The 24538-nt window shown below is 38.1% G+C and overlaps 1 long non-coding RNA gene across 1 annotated transcript in view; it reads right to left on the bottom strand.

Annotated features, from left to right (window-relative positions):
- The window catches only part of Gm20756 (predicted gene, 20756), a 45802-nt gene extending 21743 nt beyond the window's left edge, over window positions 1-24059 (bottom strand). The window contains exons 1-6 of the long non-coding RNA NR_040771.1: window positions 23896-24059; window positions 15826-15933; window positions 15329-15402; window positions 14174-14357; window positions 12340-12441; window positions 10295-10374 (exon numbers count right to left, since the gene is read on the bottom strand). This is a non-coding gene — a long non-coding RNA (predicted gene, 20756). The remainder of the gene's footprint in view (window positions 1-10294; window positions 10375-12339; window positions 12442-14173; window positions 14358-15328; window positions 15403-15825; window positions 15934-23895) is intronic.
- Window positions 24060-24538: the final 479 nt, after the last annotated feature.

Raw genomic sequence — 24538 nt, 5'->3', positions numbered from 1 at the left:
ACTACATGGTAAAATAAACCTTTATTTATAGAAATTGTTATTATTCAAATATTAAATAAAGTTCAGAAAAATGTTTTTAAAATTTGAAATGTCAGGCAATCATTATATGCTGGCAATTTTACTCTTGAACATTCAAGAACTGTTTCAACTGTGTAGAGGGTGGGAAGTGGGGATCGAGGGAGTGAATACAACAAGAAAAAAGAAAACTAAGGGCCATTTGAAGAGATCATAAGGAAACCTAGTATAGTAGACACTTTCTAAAATGTATACAAGTATACAAATAGTAAAATAGACATCTGGATAAATAACTGAACATCTCTTATCAATAAATGAAGTTTACAGTGCATCTAGTAAAGTTGTTAATAATAAAGTTGTTAACCAAAATGGCCCATGGAGATCATGAAACAACCTAAGATATTACTAAGGCTGTTCTCCGTAAAAATTGATAGTAAACCTCTATCTATCACTGAAGACAGAATCTACACAACTCATGAGCTGGTGCCTACCTAGAGCCTTCATTCCTTCTGACTATTGTTCATGGAAGGTATGTATCTATTTCCAAAGGAGAAACATAAACACAAGCCCAGCTACAAAACCTTTACTCTACAATGGTGACCTACAAACTAGAGTCATGGTGGTACAAAGTTTATGGGAGTAACCAGCCAATAATCTGATTGAATTTAATGTCCACTGCATGAGATGGAACCCAATTCTGATACCAATCAAGTTCCAGACAATCTAAGACTTAATAATCCAGGGACTAGATAAAAACAAATAATACTGTTCTGCTAAGGGATTGCAGCAATAAAATGAGTCCTAACAACATTATATTTACGTACTGATCAGTCCCTTGCTCAGCCATCATCAGAGAAGCTTCCTCTTGCAAAAGATAGGAACAAATACAGAGATCCACGCCATGACAACTGGGTAGAAATTAGGAGATTTTGGAACACTCATTCCTAAATGGGATGCCTTCATGAAGTCACTTCCCTCAGGGATTGGGAAATTCAGGGATTGGGAAATTAAGGGGAGTGCAGTTTAAGAGGAGGCAGAAAGATTGTAAAATCCAGATAAAATGAAGGATCCCAAGGAAACAAGACTGATGCACATATGAGCTCACAGAGGCTGTGGCATCAGGCACAGGTCCTACAGGGATATACACCAAATGAGGTCGAGTGCTAAAAGAAGACACAAGCCCCAAATCTAACCCATAACTTAAATTCAATTAATAACTTCTCACCAAGGAAAAATCAAATTTCTCCAGTAGAGTCTTACTTCAGATACAGACCTAAGGCCAGACCTCATACCCAAGAATAAATGGCAAGCACCACATGAACTCAGTGGCATCTTTGAAGGTTCATTGTCTCATAATTACTTTCATGCCATTTTTCCAACATTGCAGATCCTTTTAATATATTATGGCTCCTGATTTTAGTTTTTAATATCTGTAAATCTGTTTGTCTCTGCATCCATGTGTTTCTCACTCTTTTGCTTTTTTTTTCTTCCATTTGCTTGTTTATTTTGTCCTATTCCATTTTATTGTTATTATTATTATTAATTGTTATTATTTAGATCCATATTTGTTTTCTTTTTTCATTAATTTATTTATTTACTCACTTTAAATCCAACAACAGGACCCTCTCCCTCTCTCCCTCCCAGTATCCCCTTAAGCGTACCCTCTTCCCATTGCCCCCTCCTCAAGGCAGTTCAGCTATGAGAAAATTATCTAAAGGCAGGCAATGGAGTCAGGGGCAGTTCCACATGAAAACCAAGGTACACAATCTGTTATACATGTACAGGGGGTCTAGATGCAGTCCATCCATGATCTTGGATTGATGATTCAGAGTCTGGGAGACTCCAATTGCCCAAGTTAGTTGACTCTGTAGGTCTTGTGATGTCCTTGACCCATCTGTCTCCCTCAGACTTTCCCTAGTCTCTTCTACAAAGTTCCCTGAGCTCTGCCTAGTGTTTGGCTGTGGGTCTCTGCATCTGTTTCCATTAGCGTGGGGGTGAAGCTTCTCTGATTGTAATTATACTAGGCTCCTATCAGCAAATATAGCAGAGTATCATTAATAGTGTCATGGTTTGGCTCTCTTTCATGGGGTGAGTCTCAAGTTTGGCCAATTATTGGTTGGCTATTCCCTCAAGCTCTACTCCATTTTTATCCTTGCATATCTTGTAGGCAGGAAACATCTTAAAGGTTGTGTAGGTAGGTTGGTGTCCTCATCCCTCCACTGGAAATCCTACCTGGCTAATGGAGGTGGCCACTTCAGGCTCCATATCACTGACTGTTAGTAATCTCAGCAAGGTTCACCCCCAGGTACTCCCTGGATCCTCCCCCATCCCAGAGATGTTCCCACCCATGAATTTCTGTCTCCCCCCCCCCAGCCCTCTCTTTCCCCACTCTGCCTACACCGGATCACTTGATTTCTCAACCATATTCTTTTCCTCACCTCCTGTCTCATCCAGTTCCCTTCCATCTCCAATGTGTATTTTGTTTTTTCTTCTAAGTGATATTCAAGCATCCTCCCTTGGGTCCTCCTTGTTCCTTACCTTCTTTGAGTCTGTGAATTGTAGTGTGGTTAGTCTATACATTGTGGCTAATATACACTTAGAAGTGAGTATATACCATGGCTGTCTTTCCTGTCCTGATTACCTTCCTCAAGATGATATATTTTAGTTCAATCCATTTGCCTGAAAATTTCATGATGTCCTTGTTTTTAACAGTTGTAAATGTTCCACATTTTCTTTACTCATTCTTCAGTTAGGGAACATTTAACTTGTTTCCAGTTTCTGGTTATTATGAAGAAAGCTGTTATAAACATAATTAAACAAGTGTCCTTGTGGTATGGTGGAGCATCTTTTTGGTTTATACCTAGAAGTGCCATATCTGGGTCTTGGGGTCAAATATTCTCAATTTTCTGAGAAAACACAAATCAATTTCCAAAGTACTTCTGCAAGTTTACAAGAGCACTGGAGGAATGTCTCTGTTGCTTCACATCCTCAACAGCACATGCTATCTCTTGAGTGTGAGTGTAATACTGAATCTCAAAGTCATCTTGATTTGCATTTCTCTGATTACTAAGGATGATGAACATTTTTTAAGTGCATCTTGTCCATTAGAGATTCCTCTGTTGAGAATTCTCTGTTTAGCTCAGTAATTCTCTGTTTAGCTCACTTGGGGGGAATATTAGGTTCTTGATGACTGTCTTCTATATTTTTCTTGAATATCATTGGGTGAACAGCTTTGCTCTACCACATAATTCTTGATGTTTACTCTTGACACAGACTCAAAAGCAATAGGAAAATGTCAATAAACTGAGACTTCCAAAAGAATGCACCAAAATAATCCATTCTTTTTCAGTTGATTACCTTGATTTTAATGACAAGAGCAGAAAGCTTCCTCAATAGTCAATTGACAAAATATGTTTTTACTTATTATAGTAATGTTCTCTTCCCTTGGAGGAGTGAGTTAAATTTAGAATACTTTAGTATGAGGGACAATAACTCACTTTATGGTGGTGCTATAATTACTTTGTCATTCAGAGAATTTTCCTTCACAAATTTACTACAAATGATGGATAAGTCTCACTTCCTCCATTGGGAGATATTCTGTTTCTAGCTCCAACTAGATGTGATGTTGAAAAGGGTTGTTCCACAGCTGAAGATGGTCTAACCAGGAGAAAGTCAAAAGAAAACATTGGGAGCTATGGTTTGCTTTAGCGGTGTAGCACTTGCCTAGTATTCTCAAGGAACTGGCTTCTGTAATTGGCATCACGACAGGAGAAAGAATGGAAGAAAAATGGTCAAAGTGTTCAAATAATCTGAAAATGACATGCCAGTCAAATGATTCAATAGAAGGAAAATACTCCAAAAGGTAATCATTCAAACTTACTGAACACAGAAGCAAAATATTACCCTCATTGCAAATTTTAAATATAATTTGTTTATATTAGGATTAGACAGCTACATGTTTATTTAGATATATTTATCTTTAAAAAACTCAAATTATATGAGGGGGGATATTTTTAATTTAATTAATCGTGTCCAACTATGGTTGAACCTCAAAATATGGTTTAACCCATACTGATGCTAAACGCATGCCTTGTGAATTTTTGAATGGTTGAGGCATGTTGGCTTAGGCAATTTAATCTAAGAAAAATCAATTGAGGTATTGTCTACTGTACCCTAGACAGGGATATTTCACCTTCATTTGACAGTGTTTAACTGCAAAGAGAATATCATTAGCACTTATTTCAAAGAGGTTATAGTAATGGTCACATGTGAATGACAGATACAGAGGCCAATAAAACACTGCAAATAGACCAAGGCAAGAAACTTGGTAAGAATTGCATTGGAAGTGGCAATGTAACCAATGCCTTCCAGCAGGAAAAGGATGCTTCATTTCAGAATGGGGACAAGAAGAACACTTTTTGAAGTCAGGTTAAAATCTAAGACGAAAAAACAAAAAACCAAAAACTTCTGATTTTTATCATTGATCACAGCTCAAAAATCATTGCCATTGAAAATGAGCCCATGAGCAAATTTCTGAACTATCTTTTTATACATAATGTTCCTTTCCTATCAGAGAAAAAGAAACAGTACAAGGACTCATGCATGGAAGAAGGCGACATAATAGTTCTGTATGCCTAAAGTTATACAGTGAAGACATATCAACATAGCAGTAAGGAAAACATCGAAAAGGGAATTAATCCAAGGGAACAGATATAAAATGAAGGCTAAGGGCAGTTCATAGTCTGCTGTCTGAGGAGTCATTTACTTTAAGGGAAAAATGGCTTACTGACAGAGAGTAAGTACAACTACTGGCATTATATACTTCCATTCTTTTTTTTTTTTTTCTAGAGCTGTGGACCGAACCCAGGGCCTGTGCTTGTTAGGCAAGTGCTCTACCACCGAACTAAATCCCCAACCCCACTTCCACACTTGATGTCTCCTTTGTCTTCTTTCCTCTCTTTGTCTCTCTTCTCTGCCCTTGCCATCTTTCCTTTTTAAAACTTCTTTTCTTCTTCTTCCTCTTCTTCTTGATTTCTGTGGATATGTGTATGTATTCTCTTTCTGTCATCTCTACGCCACCATAAACTTTTAAAAACTTACTTAAGTTTTGGATAAAAGACGTTAACTTAATTAATAGCAAATACTACAGAGTAAAGACACCGGGTATATATAGTTACAGAATTGTGTCAAACTCCATCAATTATTAAAATAGCTTTTTGAGTTTTGAACCATTTTATTGGATTTTTTTTTTTTTTTAGTTTCTACATACAAGTGTTTGCATGTATTTGAGGATGGGCCTTATCATACTGTGTTTCTTCTGAATATGTTTGAACTATGTGATATATTTTTTATTTCCAGATGATATTTTCTATCTTTTTAAACACTAATTGCATGTTTCCCCATAATTTAAATTTATTCATTTAAGCATGCATACTTTTTATCTTAGGGTTTCTTTGCTGTGAACAGACACCATGACCAAGGCAACTTTTACAAAGGAAAATATTTAAATGAGGCTGACTTACAGTTTCAGAAGTTTATATGATCATCATCATTGTGGGAAGCATCATGACATGCTGGCAGACCTGGTACTAGAGGAGTAAAAGCTCTATATCTTCATCCTCAGGCAACAGAAAGAGACTGTGTGCCACACTGTGAAGCTTGAGCATAGGAGACCCCAAAACCCACCTCACAGTAACACACTTCCTCCAACTGTGGGGACCTAAGCCCCAGGTGGGGCTCTCTCTGGAAGATAGCCCTTGACAGGGGCAAGACCTGATCTTGGGAGAGTAAAAGTTGCTTAATATAATAACTTTTAGCTGTCTTGACTCTAAGTAACTCTGAACCGAGAAGCCTCTGGGCTAATTAACACCTGTTGCTTAACAGCAAGGGGTGAAGTAAAGGACTAATGGCTTCTTTCTCTTCTGTTGAGAGTCCAGGCCCAGACAGGAAGGAAGTTTAGAGCAATTAACTTTTATTGAACCAGCAGGAAAACTTTTACAGCGGCAAATATGGATAAACATATATACATTAATAGGCACATTTATCTTTTGGGGGTCCAACAATCTCCCTCTTCAACTTCCATGCTTGCACAGACACACTATTCTTTCGTAGACAGACAGAGAGAGAGAGAGAGAGAGAGAGAGAGAGAGAGAGAGAGAGAGAGAGAGAGAAAGAGAGGGAAAGAGAGAGAGAGAGAGAGAGAGAGAGAGACATAAAGATGCACATACACAAATATAGCAAATGCCCAAGCACCAGAACATAAAGAACTCACTCATTCTGGATGGAAAGTAAGTTTCAACTGATATTGCAATGAGAAAGAAAAAAGCTTCTAGCTTTTTAATGCTAAATGAATTTTAAAAACCTGTCTTATTATAAGAAAAGCTTGCCTGCTGCTTTCTGCTCCCTCTACAGATCTTTCTTAGTCTCATCTCTTTTCTCCTCAGCCACTGTTACATTCCACTATGTTGTTCTGCTTTTATGTTGCTTCTACATCTCTTCTCTTCTATTTTCCTCCTGCATCCCACACTTTGGTCTTCCTTCTTCTTAAACTCCATATACTTTGTGGAAAAAGGCATATGAGAAAGGCATATCAGCAATAAAATTCGATCCTGAGATGAGTTTTCTGAAAGCCTTGCAATTAAGAATTATCCATCTGGGCATATATCCAGAAGATGTTCCGACTAGTAAGAAAGAAACATGCTCTCCTATGTTCATAGCAGCCTTATTTATAATAGTCAGAAGCTTGAAAGAACCCAGATGCCCCTCAACAGAGGAATGGATACAAAAAATGTGGTACATTTACACAATGGAGTACTACTCAGCTATTAAAAAGAATGAATTTATAAAATTCCTAAGCAAATGGTTGGACCTGGAGGGCATTATCCTGAGTGAGGTAACCCAATCACAAAAGAACTCAAATGATATGTACTCACTGATGAGTGGATATTAGCCCAGAAACTTAGAATACCCAAGATATAAGTTACAATTTGCAAAACGCATCAAACTCAACAAGAATGAAGACCAAAGTGTGGACACTTTGCCCCTTCTTAGAATTGGGAACAAAACACCCATGGAAGGAGTTACAGAGGCAAAGTTTGGAGCTGAGACAAAAGGATGGACCATCTAGAGACTGCCATATCCACGGATCCATCCCATAATCAGCCTCCAAATGCTGACACCATTGCATACACTAGCAAGATTTTGCTGATAGGACCCTGATATAGCTGTCTCTAGTGAGACTACGCAGGGGCCTAGCAAACACATAAGTGGATGCTCACAGCCAGCTATTGGATGGATCACAGGGCCCCCAATGGAGGAGCTAGAGAAAGTACCCAAGGAGCTAAAGGGATCTGCAACCCTATAGGTGGAACAACATTATGAACTAACCAGTACCCCAGAGCTCTTGACTCTAGCTGCATATGTATCAAAATATGGCCTAGTCACTGGAAAGAGAGGCCCGTTGGACTTGCAAACTTTATATGCCCCAGTACAGGGGAATGCCAGGACCAAAAAGTGGGAGTGGGTAGGTAGGGGGTTGGGGGGAAGGTATGGGGGACTTTTGGGATAGCATTGGAAATGTAAATGAGGAAAATACCTAATTAAAAAAAAAGAAGAAAAAAGAATTATCTATTGCAGCCATGAAAAATAACATTACCATCTCTATGAAAGTCACCTGCATGCCTTTAGCCTTTCTAGGATGGCTCCTGACATCCAGCAAGGCTGCACCTATTTCAAGAAGGCCACAGCTCCTAATAGTGCTCCTCTGTGATCCATGCATTCAAACACCTGTCTATGGTGGTCATGCTTATTCAAACTACCATATTTATTCAACCTGTTAGCATGGCACATAATCATTAAAAAATGTATATAAATGTAGCATTTGCTGCTCCAAAGCCTTGGATTGTTGTAAAGGCTTTATGACATACATTTAAAATATTGAAGTGAGTATTATGTACTTGGAAACATATAAAGGTGAGACACACACTATAGCCAGGGAAGCAGATCAGTGCTTTTCTCAACCATCATCAGAGAAGTTTTCTCTTGCAGGTGAGAGCAAATACAGAAAACAACAGCAAAACTTTATGCAGATAGTGAAAGATCTTGGATCCCTCATCCCTAAATGAGATGTCACCATCAAACCCCTCCAGTTCGGACTCAAGAAACCCTGAAGAAGAGTATGTAGAAAGAATAGGAGAGCAGGAGAGGATGAAGTACATCAAGAAAACTCTAAATGATCAAGACCAACACACATATGAATTCACCAAGACTGGGGCAGCATGCACAGGGCCTCTAAAGATCTGCACCAGATGGGGTCTTAGAGATGAAAGGAGAAGTGGACACATGGAGATCTCTAACCCAGAGCTATGTCCAGTAAATGATCACTTATAAATGAAAATTTAGTTTTGTTCCAGAGCATCTCACTGGGTAGGCAAATTCCTCTTAAGCATAGGCTGCATGCACAGCAATGGCGAGCCAAGAGAAAATGAGCTCAGTGGCGTCTCTGGAAGTTCCTTGTCTAACAAGTTGCTTCAGAACTTGTTTCTTTTCTTAACATATTTATTTTAACATCCTTTAGGCTCTACCAGTCCCTTGAAAGTGTGATTTCTAGTTTGTGTTCTTAGGGAATTTCTGACTATCAGGTAAGTGGGTCTGTGTTTCTTGTGTTCTTTTACTTCTTTTTGTGTTGTCCTATTCTGAGATATTTGTTTTGTTTTATTTTGTTTTATTTCATTTTTATGCCTTACAAGCCTGATCTTTTCTAATGAGAGCCAGGAAGAGAAATATCTAGGCTGAAGGAGTCATGTAGTGTGGTATTGTGATTTGACTCCCTTTGCCAGTGGTGTCTGGACACTGCCAATACACTGGCTCAGAGAGGAGAAAGCAGATGAGGAGGAGGGCATGAACTGGAGGGATTGAATATCAGGAGTGGTAGGAGAGGTATGGGTCCACACTTAGCCTATTTGAGCCCTGGGAGGAGTGGCCCTTGGAGTTAGGGGCTGGGAATCAGTGACTAGAAAGTTATTCACACTGGAAATTGATTTTATGGAATGATGAGTCAACATGAGATTTATATTCAATATTAGTTTACCTCAGGAAAGAAATGATTTTAGATAGTAGTTTTTCTCTGTAGAAATGCAAATCTGGCACATCTCAAATTCTGGTAATATTAATATCTGGTTTTTATTTAAAACCCACTTTAAAAGTGTTTTCAGTCTTAAGTGACAGAAGTATCAAAAAGCTCCAGCTGAATTCTCAAACCACCAAGTAATTAGTGTATCAAAACAGTGTGGGACACTAAGTGTGGTTTAAAAGAAAAGCAAGAATTTAGTAAGAGTTCTCTGTGAGCTCTGATTACTATTTATATGCACAGGAGAAGGTAATAGAAATGACAGGTGAGGAGAATTCGTGCCTTGTGCTTCTACATGATGAACTGTATTCTGACCCTGGTATCGGCAAATTTCAGAGCTTTATTGTACTTTACCCTGACACTGACAGAGAGGTGATTCACTCTTTCAGCCATGTTTACCATTTCACACTATATCATACCATCCCATGTTGATTGACAAATGACATGTACATTATACTTGGGTTACCACGAACCAGAATTTGATAAAATAACCAAAACTACACTAATGTTAACAAATCAAGCCTTTTTCTGTTGCACTTTTGTCCACACTAAATATCATCAGTTATCATGAGAATAACACAATAGTCTGAGAAAATTTAAGATCACAAACATAGATTACATAGATATGAAGACATATTTTAAATGTATTTTTCTGAAAATTACATAATTTTTTAAAAAATCAACCTATTTTCATTAGTAATTTTTCATGAAGTAGCAAAATTTTCTAAATTCAACCAAACATTATTTTATTGTTAATACTATTGGTTTTTGTCAATTCCGTTTTAGTAAGATTTAGCAGTACTGGTTCAAAATATTTAATACTTAAATCAACAATGAGCAAGCATCTTTTGAAAATTTAGCATAAATTGTGTTCAAGATGACCATGCATTTTGAGTGGTACTAGTTTGTTAGTCATTGTGGTGGTTTGAAAATATTAGGCCCTCATAGACTCATGCGTTTGAATACTTGGCCCTCAGGGATGATACTATTAGGAATTGTGTATTTATTGGAATAGGTGTGGCCTTGGTGGAGGAAGTATGTCACTATAGGATGAGCTTTGCCAGCCTTCTCCTGGTTTTCTTCAGAACTAGACATAGAACTCTCAGCTTCTTGCCCACACCATGCCTGTCTGCATGCTGCAATGCTTCTCACCTTGATGATAATCTCTGAACCTGTAAGTCAGCCCCAGTTGAATGTTGTCCTTTATAGGAGTTGTCTTGGTCATGGTGCCTCTTCACAGCAATGGAAATGCAAACAGAGATAGTCACTCTCATTCTAGTATAATATTAATTTTTATTATTCCAATTCTCAAATTTTATATTAACATCACACATTAAGTACTATAAAATCTACCAAAATGCCTCATAAAAAATTTTCATTCACAATTTGGTTGTTAAAAAGGACCAGATAAGTTAATTAACTGGTTATAGAAAATATTTTATTCTGAATCGCATTAATTATAACAAAATTTCCTAATACATTATAATAATTTGCTAATAGATTATATTAGAATACTTAAAATAACAAAGAAACTTATAACTTGTTATTGTACTGGCCTACTCATTATCCTATGTGCATCATTCTTACTGTGACCCTTTATTCTTCTGATATCTCACAAAATAGTCACATGTAAAGCATGCAGGCTGTTTTATGTATGACTTTGCCTTCCTTAAAATGTGTGTTCCTACATAGTTTTCCTGTACCTGAAGTTTAATTTGAATTTCTACATAAATAATTTATTATAAAGTGATAAGATAGATCAGACTAACATAGCGTAAAGCTATTATTTCACTTGTATCTGATATATTAGGTGTGACAAGTTTAACAGTTCACAGTGGCCATCTGAAACCCTGGTCTGACAACAAAGTATTCATCAGTTCCACATAATGACCAGGCTTTAATGGATTTGTTCACATAGATGTCAGATTGATCTGCACCCATGTGTCTTATTTCAAATATCATCCATGAATAGAACTGTGCTTCCTCTAAGCAACTATTAGCACAATGTTAGTTTATAAACAAATAGCCTGAAACTCAACAGTCTGATGTTCAAAACTATTTACAAAGCCACCTTACCTGCCCTGTAATGCTATTAATCATTGTTGTTCACAATGGGTACTCCCACCTTTCCAAAGCATTTCTCCATAGTGTCAGGAATGCTTCCTATGCTCACATTTCCCTTATGTATTCAGTCCATCCTACTGCAGCTCTCTGCCCTAAACTTGCAAAAAAATCTCTTCTCTCTTTGATGACAATGAATGGGATATTCTTCAGCTTAGAATCTGTGCAAATGTGTCTCCTATTCTCCCTGATCTTTGCTTCTGCCCACTGCTGCTGATGCAATCACACTGGCCCTCCATTGTCCAGTATCTATGTCAACACAATGAAACTGCAGTGTGGCTTGGCAGTGAAAGGATGGGAGATGGGAGAGGTGGGCATTTGAGAATCTTCCAGAGTTATAAGGATGATAATTCTAAACTCTTACATATAATGGTTTGTCCTTTTATACAAATATACATCAACCTTTAGCATATTCACATGCATTGGCATTAATAATGTATTGTTAAGCATGTGGTTTCCATAATATCACTTTTCCACTCTTCAGAGAACCTCATGTGTCCCTATTATTGTTATCCAGTTAAATGAAGTTTTTAGGCATTCTTAATTCTTATGTCATAATGACCCCACACTTTGTGAGAAAGTGGCCTTTTGCCCATTGTAGAACACCTGTGAGAATCATTGGAGAAAGGAGAAAGACAAGAAAGTACAATTTGCTGTTACTGAACTTTGAACTGTTTTCTTCATGAAGAGTGTTTAGTTTGAATGTGACCTGCTCCCAGAATTCAGGAAACACTTTTACCATGCATGAGAAAAGCAAAGTCTCCTGTCATAATTAATAATCACTAATCTCACAGAACAATGCACATATCCCAGTGAAAGCAGTTTTTCCCTGGAATAGTATTCACTAAACACCTGGTGAGAAGACTTGTTCAGAACTGATCATGAATATCTGCATTACTGAACTATTGCTTAAAACAGCTATTCTTGTCAAAGTGCTCCCCAGAGGCATCACCAAACACTGAGCCAGGTGACTTCTGCTTAACTTGCCTGACATGATCAGCATTTCAACTTTATCTGGGACACAAACTACTCTTCTCCTTCTCATAACATATTAATAGTATGAAAATTCCGATCACCTCTTCTCCACAGTTCAAGATGAAGTTGTTCTTTAAGAGAGGCAGTGTGGACTGGTTAGCTGCTCCTCATCAGGTCTCAGATGCCAATCATGAAAAGAAAACCTGTCAAACGGTATATGATAAAGTTGTGCTAAGATAGTATTGAATAGAGAAGGACATTAATAAATGATTTGATAACTACATTTCCACGGACTGCAGAAATTCGTGGCTACTAGAAAGGATGGTTTAAATTATTCAGAGGATTGTGTCTGTACACTGAGATATCACTGCTGAGCCAGCAGGGACATTTGAGTGTGATTAGTGTTCTCAGAGGAATGTAGTGCTGAACGTGAACATAAATGGAGGATAAGAACCAGACTTGAGAGGCAAAGGTGAGAAACCCTGATGAAGTCACAAACTAAAACTTGAAGGTCAACAGGATTTTGCCATATAAAGAAGAGAAGAGCTGGTATTGATGATTGCCTGTAATGTCTCCTTTATTAGGCAAAGAGCTATGCAAGGACAGCAGTGTCCAGATCAATTGCTCTTAGAGACACCCTGGCAGCTCAGATCAAAACTGTGAAGCATGCATTATTTAAGGTCATTCTATGTATATTGATTATGAATTCTGAGAAACACAACAGCGTCAGAAATCAAACAGACTGAAACCAGCAGGCCATGAGGACCATGAGGAGTCAATGTGTGAGTCAGAGAGTTGAATACATTGCTTGTCAGCTTAACTAGTTAAATATCATCCTTCCTTTTACAGGGAACCATCTAGTTTTTGGTAACTTTAGTATCAATTATTCCCAACACGATCACTCTAAGAGAAAAGAAGAGGAAAGCAAGGAAAAAAATAAACTCTGGGGTACCACCTGTATCAGAGTTAAGCATCATATCATTGTCTGTCAGGAACTGAACTCATTCTAGGGGACCAGTCTGCAACTGCCCTGTGAACATTAAGAACTAGAATAATTTGCACTTCCAATTGATTACTTCTCAAGACATTATTATTGTGTGAGTCATGCAACTGTTTTAGATTTCAGAATATACCTCAAATGACAGTTATTTCCTCTCAGCCCACATTAGCTGATATCTATGTTCTAGGTTTTTTTTTTGCTTTTTTTTGTTTTTGTTTTTTTGATTTTTGTTTGTTTGTTTTGTTTGTTTGTTTTGGTTTTTTTAGTAATTTTGAAGAAATTTTTAAATAGCACTTCAGGTACTTAGTGGTTCATTACTTTTAGACATTTCCAGATGATTTCCCTTCTTGCAGCTCTAACATAGCCCATTGTTACATTTCCAGATCTCTCTCTCTCAGTAACGAAATAGCCAATATCTGAGGCTCTCAGTTTCTCTGCTTTAACCTGGTAGAAAATATATCACATAGGCAAAATTTTTATTTAACTGATTTCTGTCCATTTCAACAAGAATATTAATGAACATCCATAAGCCAGCCATGTGTCAAGAAAATAATATGTAATAGTGCTTTATAACCAGCTGCATATTCCTCCCTGTCACAGCTTCTTGGATTATGATTTTATTCATTTTATAGTTATTAAATATATTAACAATCTAATACACTGTTATTTTAGTTTTGTTTACTCTTTAACTTTATATTCAATAAGTAATAAGATCAACATCTACTTCTGTATCAATATATCACTTCTTCAATATATTATATATTCATGGGTAGGTCTATAGTACATTAAAGTCTTTAGAAGATGACTGCGGGAGCTATTTTAACTATCTTATATTTATATTAATGCACTACCCCATGAGGAAAACAGAATTCTACTTTGAGTATATGAAGAAGTAGTCAAAATAATTAAAACAAACAAACTAAAAATATACTTACCAAGCCCCAAAGGGTAATTCCAAACTATAGTCAAACAGATGATTCCAGTTGGTCACAAAATAACAACAATAACAAAAAACAAGAACTGTGGAATGTGGAAGTAGAGAGATAATAAAAAACGGGGTGGGTGATTAGAAAGGTGTGATGTTACAGTAGTCAGAATGCACCATGTTCTTATATGAAACTGTCAAAGAATAAGATAAATAAAAGTTATTCCAAATTATAAAAGTCAATTATTATGGACTGAATATATTTGTGCCCTACCAACACTCATAATGAAGCCAGAACCCCCAGTGTGAAGAGATTTGAAGACAAAATCTTTGGGCATCATCAAGGGCAGAATGAAGTCATGAATAAAGTATTCTTATAATAAATCATTTTCCTTGTATGAAGAAGAAGAAGAAGAAGAAGAAGAAGAAGAAGAAGAAGAAGAAGAAGAAGAAGAAGAAGAAGAAGAAGAAGAAGAAGAAGAAGAAGAAGAAGAAGAAGAAGGGGAAGGGGAAGAGGAAGAGGAAGAAGAAGAAGAGGAGGAGGAGGAGGAGGAGGAGGAGGAGGAGGAGGAGGTGAAGAGGAAGAGGAAGAAGAAGAAGAAGAAGAAGAAGAAGAAGAAGAAGAAGAAGAAGAAGAAGAGGAAGAAGAGGAAGAAGAGGAAGAAGAGGAAGAGGAGGAAGAGGAAGAAGAGGAAGAAGAAGAGGAAGAAGAAGAAGCATCCACTTCTGTATTTGCCAGAGAAAGTACCCAGGGAGCTGAAGGGGCTGGCAGTCCTGTAGGAGGAAAACAATATGAACTAACCAGTACCCCCAGAGATCCCTGAGACTAAACTACAAATCAAAGAAATCACATGGTGGGACTCATGTCTCTAGCTGCATATGTAGCAGAGGATGCCCTAGTCGGCCATCAATGGGAGGAGAGGCCCTTGGTCCTGTGAAGGTTCTATGTCCCAGTATAGGGGAATGACAGGGCCAGGAAGCAGGAGTGGGTGGGTTGGGGAGGAGTGGGGGAAAGGGAAAGAGATTTTTGGAGAGGAAACTAGGAAAGGGTATAGCGTTTGAAATGTAAATAAAGAAAATATCTAATTTTTTAAAAAGGTGAAGAAGAAAAGAGCCCAATTTCTCTAACTCACTTGTAATGTAGGAAACAACCACATGATACTACCTCGTTGATCACCAACTTCAATATCCCAATAAGTATAAGACGACAAATATTTTAAGTCATGCTGTTGAGGTATTCTGTTGCAACAATTCAAAATAAATATCTGTTACAAACCCCTACAGGTAAATAACAACAACAAAAATTAAGCTACATTATCCAGGTAAAACTTCTCCATATCAAGTACATCACACACACACACACACACACACACACACACACACTGGCTATTAAGTGATTCTAAAAAAAAAATTATAAATAAGGACATCACAGTCAAATGTCCTGATTTTTTCCAAAATCTACATAGAAGAACATGGAGAAGCCAATATTTTTTTTCCAAAGTACAAATATTATCGTGGCTTTCTTTTCAACAATCATCCTTTAGTAATGTTCCCTGTTTTTCATAACACCCATTTCTACAAAGAAGGAAAAGGTACAAAAGAAAAAGAAAAGAAAGCATACTTCATAAAACGATGCTAAATTTCATGGATGTGTGTGCTTACTTGACACGCTTTCTTGGTTGGTGATCCACATTAGTTTTATTTTCTCCCACAAATTAATAATTTAGTGATGTGCCAGAAGTCCTCGAAAAAGCAAAACCAAACAAAATCCTATAAGAGTAGACCAGAAGAAATAACACTTAGAATGTTATAAATGTTGCTTAATTGATAAATAGATGTCTCTATTATTACTTATTACTACCTTTATATATACACAGAAATTAAGCATAATACACAAACATTATGTATTGAATATCACATTATATAAAAAACATTAGGTAAAATTAAAGCTGAAATATACTTTAGGGCATGTACGTGAAGCATGGGAACATAGCCTCATAGGTATAATATAATAGGTCAATGTTTTAGGATTTTACCACTATGCAGGCTTTCAGGATCATGCTTGTGGTTTAATAATAAAATCACAGATATGTCTATATCATTTAAGGCTGTTAGCCATTTTGCTGGGAGAGTCTCTCAGCTAGCTTCTAATTTAACCCAATTTTTCTCCCGAATAAACATAATAGAAATTACGCTATTAAATTTTGCTTTGTGACTTATACATACCTCCCTACATATAATAAGTACTCTGAAATTAGAACTGTCACTCACACTTGAGTCTTTATTACTTGTATCATCATGGTTTTTCATAAGTGCCTGAGAGTGAGTGGACACTTTAATAGTCAATCCCCTCCCCCAAGTGTCAAGTACAGACTGCTACAATCACAGACACATGTACTAACACATACACAAGGGCTTACAAACCCCCAACACATACATAAAACCAAAACAAAACTTCGAAATTGAATTTCTTTTCTAAGACTGAAGATTAGACTTTAATTTTGCCAGTGCTTAAAAAGAGCACTATGGGTGAAACTATATCCTCCCTGTCTTACTATTCTGTTTCAATAGGCTCACTAATTTGAGAGATTGGTCTCAAACTTGAGTGAGTGCCTGGGATTATTTGCCTGTACTACAAGGGCCAGTTTATTTTCATTATTATTTTATTGGTTATTTTACTTATTTACATTTCAAATGTTATCCCCCTTTGAAGTATTCCATCCACAAGCCCCCATCCCCTCTTCCCTCCCCCATGCCTCTATGAGGGTGCTGTCTCAGAGCTCACCCACTTATGCCTCAGTGGCCTAGCATTCCCCTTTCCTGGCTGATCAAGCCTCCACAGGACCAAGGGACCCAGTGATTTCAGATAAGGCCATATTTTTCTACATATCCAGCTAGAGCCGTGGGTACCCCCTGTGTACTCTCTGGTTGATGGGTTAGTCCCTGGGCACTTTGGGGCATCTGGTTAGTTGGTATTGTTGCTCTTCCTATGGGGTTGCAAACCTCTTCAGCTCCTTCAGTTCTTGCCCTAACTTTCCCATTGGGGACCCCATGCACAGGCCAATGTTTGGCTGTGTACATCCACATCTGAATTGGTCCTACTCTGGCAGAGCCTCTCAGGAAACAGCTATACCAGGGTACTGTCAGTAAGCAGTTCTTGGTACCAGCAATAGTGTCTGGGTTTGGTGTCAGCACATGGAGTGGGTCCTTACGTAGGGCAATCTCTGGATGCTCTTTCCTTCAGTTTCTGCTCCATTCTTTGTCCATGCATTTCCTTTTGAGAGGAGGAATTCTGGATTAATATTTTAGAGGTGAGTGGGTGGACTCATCCCTCAATTGTGGGCTGTGACTATCCACTGGATATGGTATCTACAGATTCTATCTCCCCTTTGTTGGTTATTTAGGCAAAAGTCTTCCCTGTTGGGTTCTGGGAAGCTCTTTCTGTCCCTGGCATCTGTGACTTTCTACTGGCTACCTCCAGGTCCCCCTCCCCCACTGCTAAACCCTTACTTTCAAACTCCTGACCCTCTGTATTTCTCCCCTATCTCCTCCTATATCTAACCCCAATTTTAGCCACCCCCTCTTCTCTCCCTCGCAGATCCCTATCTCATCTACTTCCTAGAGATTATTCTCTTCTCCCTACTAAGTAGAACTGTAGCATCCACACTTTGGTGTGATCTTCTTTCCTCTTGGATTTCATATGGTCTGTGAGTTGTATTGTGGGTATTCCTAGCATCTTTTTGGCAGATATCCACTTAGCAGTGAGTATATACCATGTGTGTTCTTTTGTGACTGGGTTACCTCACTCAGGATGATATTTTCTAGTTCCATTCATTTGCCTAAGATTTTCATAAATTCATTGTTTTAAATAGCTGAGTAGTACTCCATTGTGTAAATGTTCCACATTTTCTGTATCCATTCCTCTGTTGAAAGATATCTGGGTTGTTTCCAGTTTCTCACTATTGTAAATAAGGCTGCTATAAACATAGTGGAACATGTGTGCTTGTCATATGTTGGAGTATCTTTTGCATATATACCAAGGAGTGGTATAGCTGGGTCATGAGGTGGAACTATGTTTAATTTTCTGAGGAAACACCAGACTGTACGACCTTGCTATTCCACCAGCAATGGAGGAGTGTTCCCCTTTCTCCACATCCTTACAAGCACCTTCTGTCACCTGAGTATTTCATCTTAACCATTCTGATTGCTGTGAGGTGGAATCTCAAGGTTGTTTTGATTTGCATTTTCCTGATGACTAGGGAGGTTGAACACTTCTTTAAGTGCTTCTCAGCCATTTGAGATTCCTCAGCATCTAGTGAAATGATCATGTGTTTTTTTTCTTTGAGTTTGTTTATGTGGTGGATTACATTAATGGATTTCTGTATATTGAACCATTCCTGCACCCTGGGGTGAAGCCTTCTTGATAGTGGTGAATGATTGTCTTGATGTGTTCTTGGATTCGGTTGGCAAGAATTTTGTTGAGTATTTTGAATTGATATTCACAGGAGATATTTGTCTGAACTTCTCTTTCTTTGTTTGGTCTTTGTGTGATTTTATTATCAGTGTAGTTGTTGCTTCATAGAACAAATCGGATAGTGTTCCTTTTGTTTCTATTTTATGAAACACTTTGAGAAGCATTGGTATTAGGTCTTCTTTGAAGATCTGATAGAATTCTGCACTAAAACCATCTGTTCCTGGAGAATTTTTGGTTGGGAGACTTATTTTTTTTAGGTATTTATTTCATTTACATTTCTAATGCTATCCCAAAAGTCCCCCACATGCTCACCCACCCACTCCCCCACTCTCCCACTCCCACTTCTTGGCCCTGATATTCCCCTGTACTGAGGCAGATAAAGTTTGCATGACCAATGGGCCTCTCTTTCCACTGATGGCCGACTAGGCCATCTTCTGATATATATGCAGCTAGAGACACGAGCTCCAGGGGGATACTGGTTAGTTCATATTGTTGTTCCACCTATAGGGTTGCGTATCCCTTTAAGTCCTTGGTTACTTTCTCTAGCTCCTCCATTGGGGGCCCTGTGATCCATCCAATAGCTGACTGTGAGCCTCTACTTCTGTGTTTGCTAGGCCCCAGCATAGTCTCACAAGAGACAGCTATATCTGGGTCCTTTCACGAAAATCTTGATAGTGTATGCAATGGTTTCAGCGTTTGGAGGCTGATTATGGGATGGATCCCCCAGATATGGCAGCTTCTAGATGGTCCATCCTTTTGTCTCAGCTCCAAACTTTGTCTCTGTAACTCCTTCCATGGGTGTTTTGTTCCCAATTCTAAGAAAAGGCAAAGTGTCCACACTTTGGTCTTCGTTCTTCTTGAGTTTCATGTGTTTTGCAAATTGTATCTTATATCTTGGGTATTCTAACTTTCTGGGCTAATATCCACTTATCAGTGAGGACATATTGTGTGAGTTCTTTTGTGATTGGGTTACCTCATTCAGGATGATGCCCTCCAGGTCCATCCATTTGGCTAGGAATTTCATAAATTCATTCTTTTTAATAGCTGAGTAGTACTCCATTGTGTAAATGTACCACATTTTCTGTATCCATTCCTCTGTTGAGGGGCATCTGGGTTCTTTCCAGCTTCTGGCTATTATAAATAAGGCTGTATGAACATAGTGGAGCATGTGTCCTTCTTACCAGTTGGGGCATCTTCTGGATATATGCCCAGGAGAGGTGTTGCAGGATCCTCCAGTATTACTATGCCCAATTTTCTGAGGAAGCACCAGACTGATTTCAAGAGTGGTTGTACAAGCTTGCATTCCCACCAACAATGGAGGAGTGTTCCCTTTTCTCCACATCCTCGAAAGCATCTTCTGTCACCTGAGTATTGCATCTTAACCATTTTGACTGCTGTGAGGTGGAATCTCAAGGTTGTTTTGATTTGCATTTTCCTGATGACTAGGGAGGTTGAATACTTCTTTAAGTGCTTCTCAGCCATTTGAGATTCCTCAGCATCTAGTGAAATGATCATGTGTTTTTTTTTTTTTCCTTTGAGTTTGTTTATGTGGTGGATTACATTGATGGATTTCTGTATATTGAACCATTCCTGCACCCTGGGGTGAAGCCTTCTTGATAGTGGTGAATGATTGTCTTGATGTGTTCTTGGATTCAGTTGGCAAGAATTTTGTTGAGTACTTTGAATTGATATTCACAGGAGATATTTGTCTAAAGTTCTCTTTCTTTGTTTGGTCTTTGTGTGATTTTTATTATCAGTGTAGTTGTTGCTTCATAGAACAAATCGGAGAGTGTTCCTTTTGTTTCTATTTTATGAAACACTTTGAGAAGCATTGGTATTAGGTCTTCTTTGAAGATCTGATAGAATTCTGCAGTAAAACCATCTGTTCCTGGGGACTTTTTGGTTGCAAGACTTTTAATAACTGTTTCTATTTCCTTAGGTGTTATGAGACAGTTTAGATGTTTTATCCGACCCTGATTTAACTTTGGAACTTGGTATCTGTCTAGAAAATCATCCATTTCATCTAGATTTTTCCAGGGTTTTTTTGTTTTTGTTTTTGTTTGGTTTGTTTGTTTGTTTGTTTTTTGTTCTTTTTTGTATAGACTTTTAAGGGCCAGTTTCTAATTTAATTTGTCTAAATAAATTATTCCTCAAAAGTGAGTCTTGTCCTATGTATAATTTTGTAAACTGTAAAAAAATGACAAAGAAAGTGGTAAAGCTGAATTTTACACATGCTTAGACTAAAAACTTGTTCCTCTATTAAAAGCTTCAATAATCAAATTGGTGAAATTTAATATATTCCTTTATATCAGTTATTTGATATGCCTACTGAACAATAGACATGCCTGGTGATTCTGAATTAACCATTAATACATTCAAGCCAACCATATTTTTGTGACCTGTGTGAGGGATCTCTAATGCATTAAGCCAAATACAAAATAAATGCTATTACAAAGATATAAAAAGAGGTGCTTCAGGAACAGCAGAAAACCACCAAGAAAAGAGTGCTACAGAAAAAGAGACCAGTTAGAACTCAGATTCAACTGTGTGGTCATATTCATCGGAGCAGAAGAGGAAGAAGCTTCACTCAGAAAGGAAGCCAAGTGGCATAGTTCAGCCCCTCAGTGGAGACTAAACCTTTCACAGGTCTTAACATTCACCTTCAGATTTTTTTCAGTAGCATGGATTAACAGTGGAGAAAGCCTTAAATTCAATCAGAAAGCCAGGACTTTCTCCCATAACATATGTAGTATCTTCAACAGGAAGATCTTACCATAAAGAACTAGAGTGTAACCAAGAGCAATAACAATAGTTTATGATGTGTGGGGTATCTATGAGACCTCACTGAACAACAACTGAAAAAGACGTAATCCATACATGGTTTGAGGCTTCTTATTTCATAGCCTATTATATCAGTATATCAGCAAGGTTAACAGCCAGATTCAGAAAAAAAAAATGCTTTGTGTTTTATTTTATATGAACAATATGGATTTAAATGTTTGTGTGTGTGTGGTTGTGCGCATATGCATGTGTGTGTGTGTGCACTTGTATGTGTGTGTGTGTGTGTGTGTGTGTGTGTGTGTGTGTGTGTGATGAAAGAAGTCTTAGAAGAGCGAATAAAATCTTGAAGGATGGGTGGTATAATAAAACTTACATTGATGCTGAAATTTGTCTGTATAGGGAAATGAAGGGGGCAGAATGAGAAGAGGCAGATGGAGTTAGGCAGAGAAAGTAAGGAAGATCTAAATTAAACAAAATAATATAATTTTACCTATGCATGCAAGTATCATAACAAAACCATTTTGTATGTTAAATTAAGATCTTAATACAAATCAAAATAAAGTCTACAAAGTGTCTTTAAAAGAGCCCTAAATATGGCCACTATAGATTGGTTCCTAAAATTCAAGAAAGAGATGGCATCGTATTACTCGGCAATCACAGCAGAAAATAGAACCCAAAGCAATCTTTCAGTCATCTAATGCCAATATCAGAATGCTAATTTTAACTTAATACTTTAAATTAAACCATACTCTCCATCTAGTATGAAAATGGAATGTATGCATCTTTATGTGTACATATATGTATGTGCACCGTCTTGTGTGTGCAGAAGATATGTGAGCGCTGGTATAGGTATCCATGTGTGTATGTGCATATGGAGGATGAAGTTCAACCATGGATATTGTTCTTCACATGCCATCCAACAAGGGATTTTTGTTTGTTTTTTGTTTTTGTTTATGTTTTTTTGAGCTAGCATATGCCACTCAAACCTGGACTTCACTGACTAGAATAGACTGGCTAACCAGTGAGCCTCAGAAATCATCCTGACCTCCTCAGCCTTGGGATTAGAACTGCATGCCACCTTTTCCAGACATTTTAAAGCTTCAAATATTTCTATTCTTATTTTAATGTAATATTCAAATACCTTAAAGCATAATGTTTTTAAAAATGTATGTTCTAGTAATTGAACTCAAGACCTCCTGCTTATATAGCAGGCTTCTTACTGGCTAAACTCTCTCCCAAACACAGGCTACATATTTTAAAACATGAACTTCTAAATTCCCAGTAAGTTTACTATCTTCATGCCTCATCTCATGAAAATTTTGCAAGATGTGTCTCAAAATACAGATATAAAGAGTACAGACTCAGAAAACCAATGAAAGTACAGGCAGAGACGTAAACACAATTTTAAAGAGAAGAGATACAGGTTCCAGGGCACATTGTGATACTTAAAGTATTAAGATACTTAAAGGGTTTTAACAGCTCTAAGAGAGGTTCAAGATGATTAAATGATATGAACATTGAAATTACAAGGAGAAAATATTAATCATGAAACTACATTGATTCAACAGGAATATTTCAGGTCTCTCTAACAGTCTTACTCTTATATGCACAAATCTGTACTTCCATGTTAGCCTCACCCTCTCTGATTTTGTAATTACAAACACAGCAGTCCATGACGTCTCCAAAAGAAGACAAGGGTTAAAAACTTGAGTTAAATCTCAGACTCCAAATGACAACTCATCAGATTCCAATTCCTACCTTCATGTAATCAAAACCCCATTCTGTTTTTCCAAATGTTTCTAATGAATTGCATTGAACTAATCTAGCCATAAGATATTTGACAGTTAATCATTGCCCCTGTTGGTCCTGAAATACTGGCATGACCCCTGCAACGGCGGGCACATTTTTCCAGACTTTTGCATGAAGTCTATGCTTTCCCATTTTGTCTCCCTCATCTTTATAGGGGGGATGAGAAGGCAACGGAGGGGCTGATGGTTTGCGTGGCCTACCATGCCTCAAACTCCAACAGGACATCTGACTACAGACGTCACTGTCACTATCAGTCCCATCGCTGTCACTAGTAGACCCTTCAGAGCTAGATTCCTTCTTCTCTTTCTTATCTTTGGTTTGTCGTTTAAGCTGTTTAGGTTTTCCGCAGCTAGCCTGAGAAGCAATCTCCTCAGCCTCCTCAAGCACCACAGCTCCTTCCTCTATTTCAGCATTGTACTTTCCACTGGCGTCCCTCAAGCACGTCCTGACCAAGTTCCAGATGGCTAACATTTTTACTTTCATTTTAGTCGCAGTTGAACACTTGTTACTGAAATTCCCTTTGTCTCTATTCCTGAGAACCTTAATGCTTCATCCCTTTTATCCCGGGAACCTTACAAGCCTGTGCGTTCTTTAAACGGCGTTGCTTACCAAAATCTCCTTACCGCTGTTTACTAAAATTTTCAAAGGCCTGTACTTTCTTTACTTACCATTGCCGACCAAAGTGATGAGTTCCCCATATGGGCCATCACTTTTCGCAGTCCTTGCCACCTGCGGAGACAAGAACAACATGGACACCAAGGCAGGTTTACGCAGCAGCTTCTTTACTTGTGGCTTTTTCTCTTACAGCTCTCTCCCCAGCTGCTTCTATCCCTGTCCTTCTTGCAGCAAGTGCTCTACACCTTTCCTCATGGCAACTGACCTCATCTCGCTCCACACCACCTCATCCAATCAGACTCACTCATGCTCCAGGCACGAACTCAGGTCGGTCACAGATAGGCTGACAGGTCTGGATCATGAGTAGTCTAACTTGGCAGGCAGCTTACACATGCAGTTTTACTGCGCATGTTCGGGCAAGGCGGTAAACATGTGGGGTTTACAGGACTTGGCAATGGGCCAGGGCACCATCTTGGCCCATGCAGCCACACCCGCTTCCTGCATTTCTCTGCGTAGCCCTGGCTGTCCTGGAATTCACTCAGTAGACCAGGCTGGCCTCAAACTCAGAAATTTGCCTACCTCTGCCTCCCATGTTGATTATCGCCTTTACACATGTGGGAACTGCAAACACTAGCTGAAGAGTTGCCTCTCCCAGATTGGCCAATTGGAACATTTTCTTTCTTCTTTCTCTTTCTT

Source organism: Mus musculus, chromosome 6, assembly GCF_000001635.26.
Source record: "Mus musculus strain C57BL/6J chromosome 6, GRCm38.p6 C57BL/6J".
Classification (NCBI taxonomy): Eukaryota; Metazoa; Chordata; class Mammalia; order Rodentia; family Muridae; genus Mus; species Mus musculus.
The sequence above is the reverse complement of the archived record's forward strand: the minus strand, read 5'-3'. Positions and strand labels throughout refer to the sequence as shown.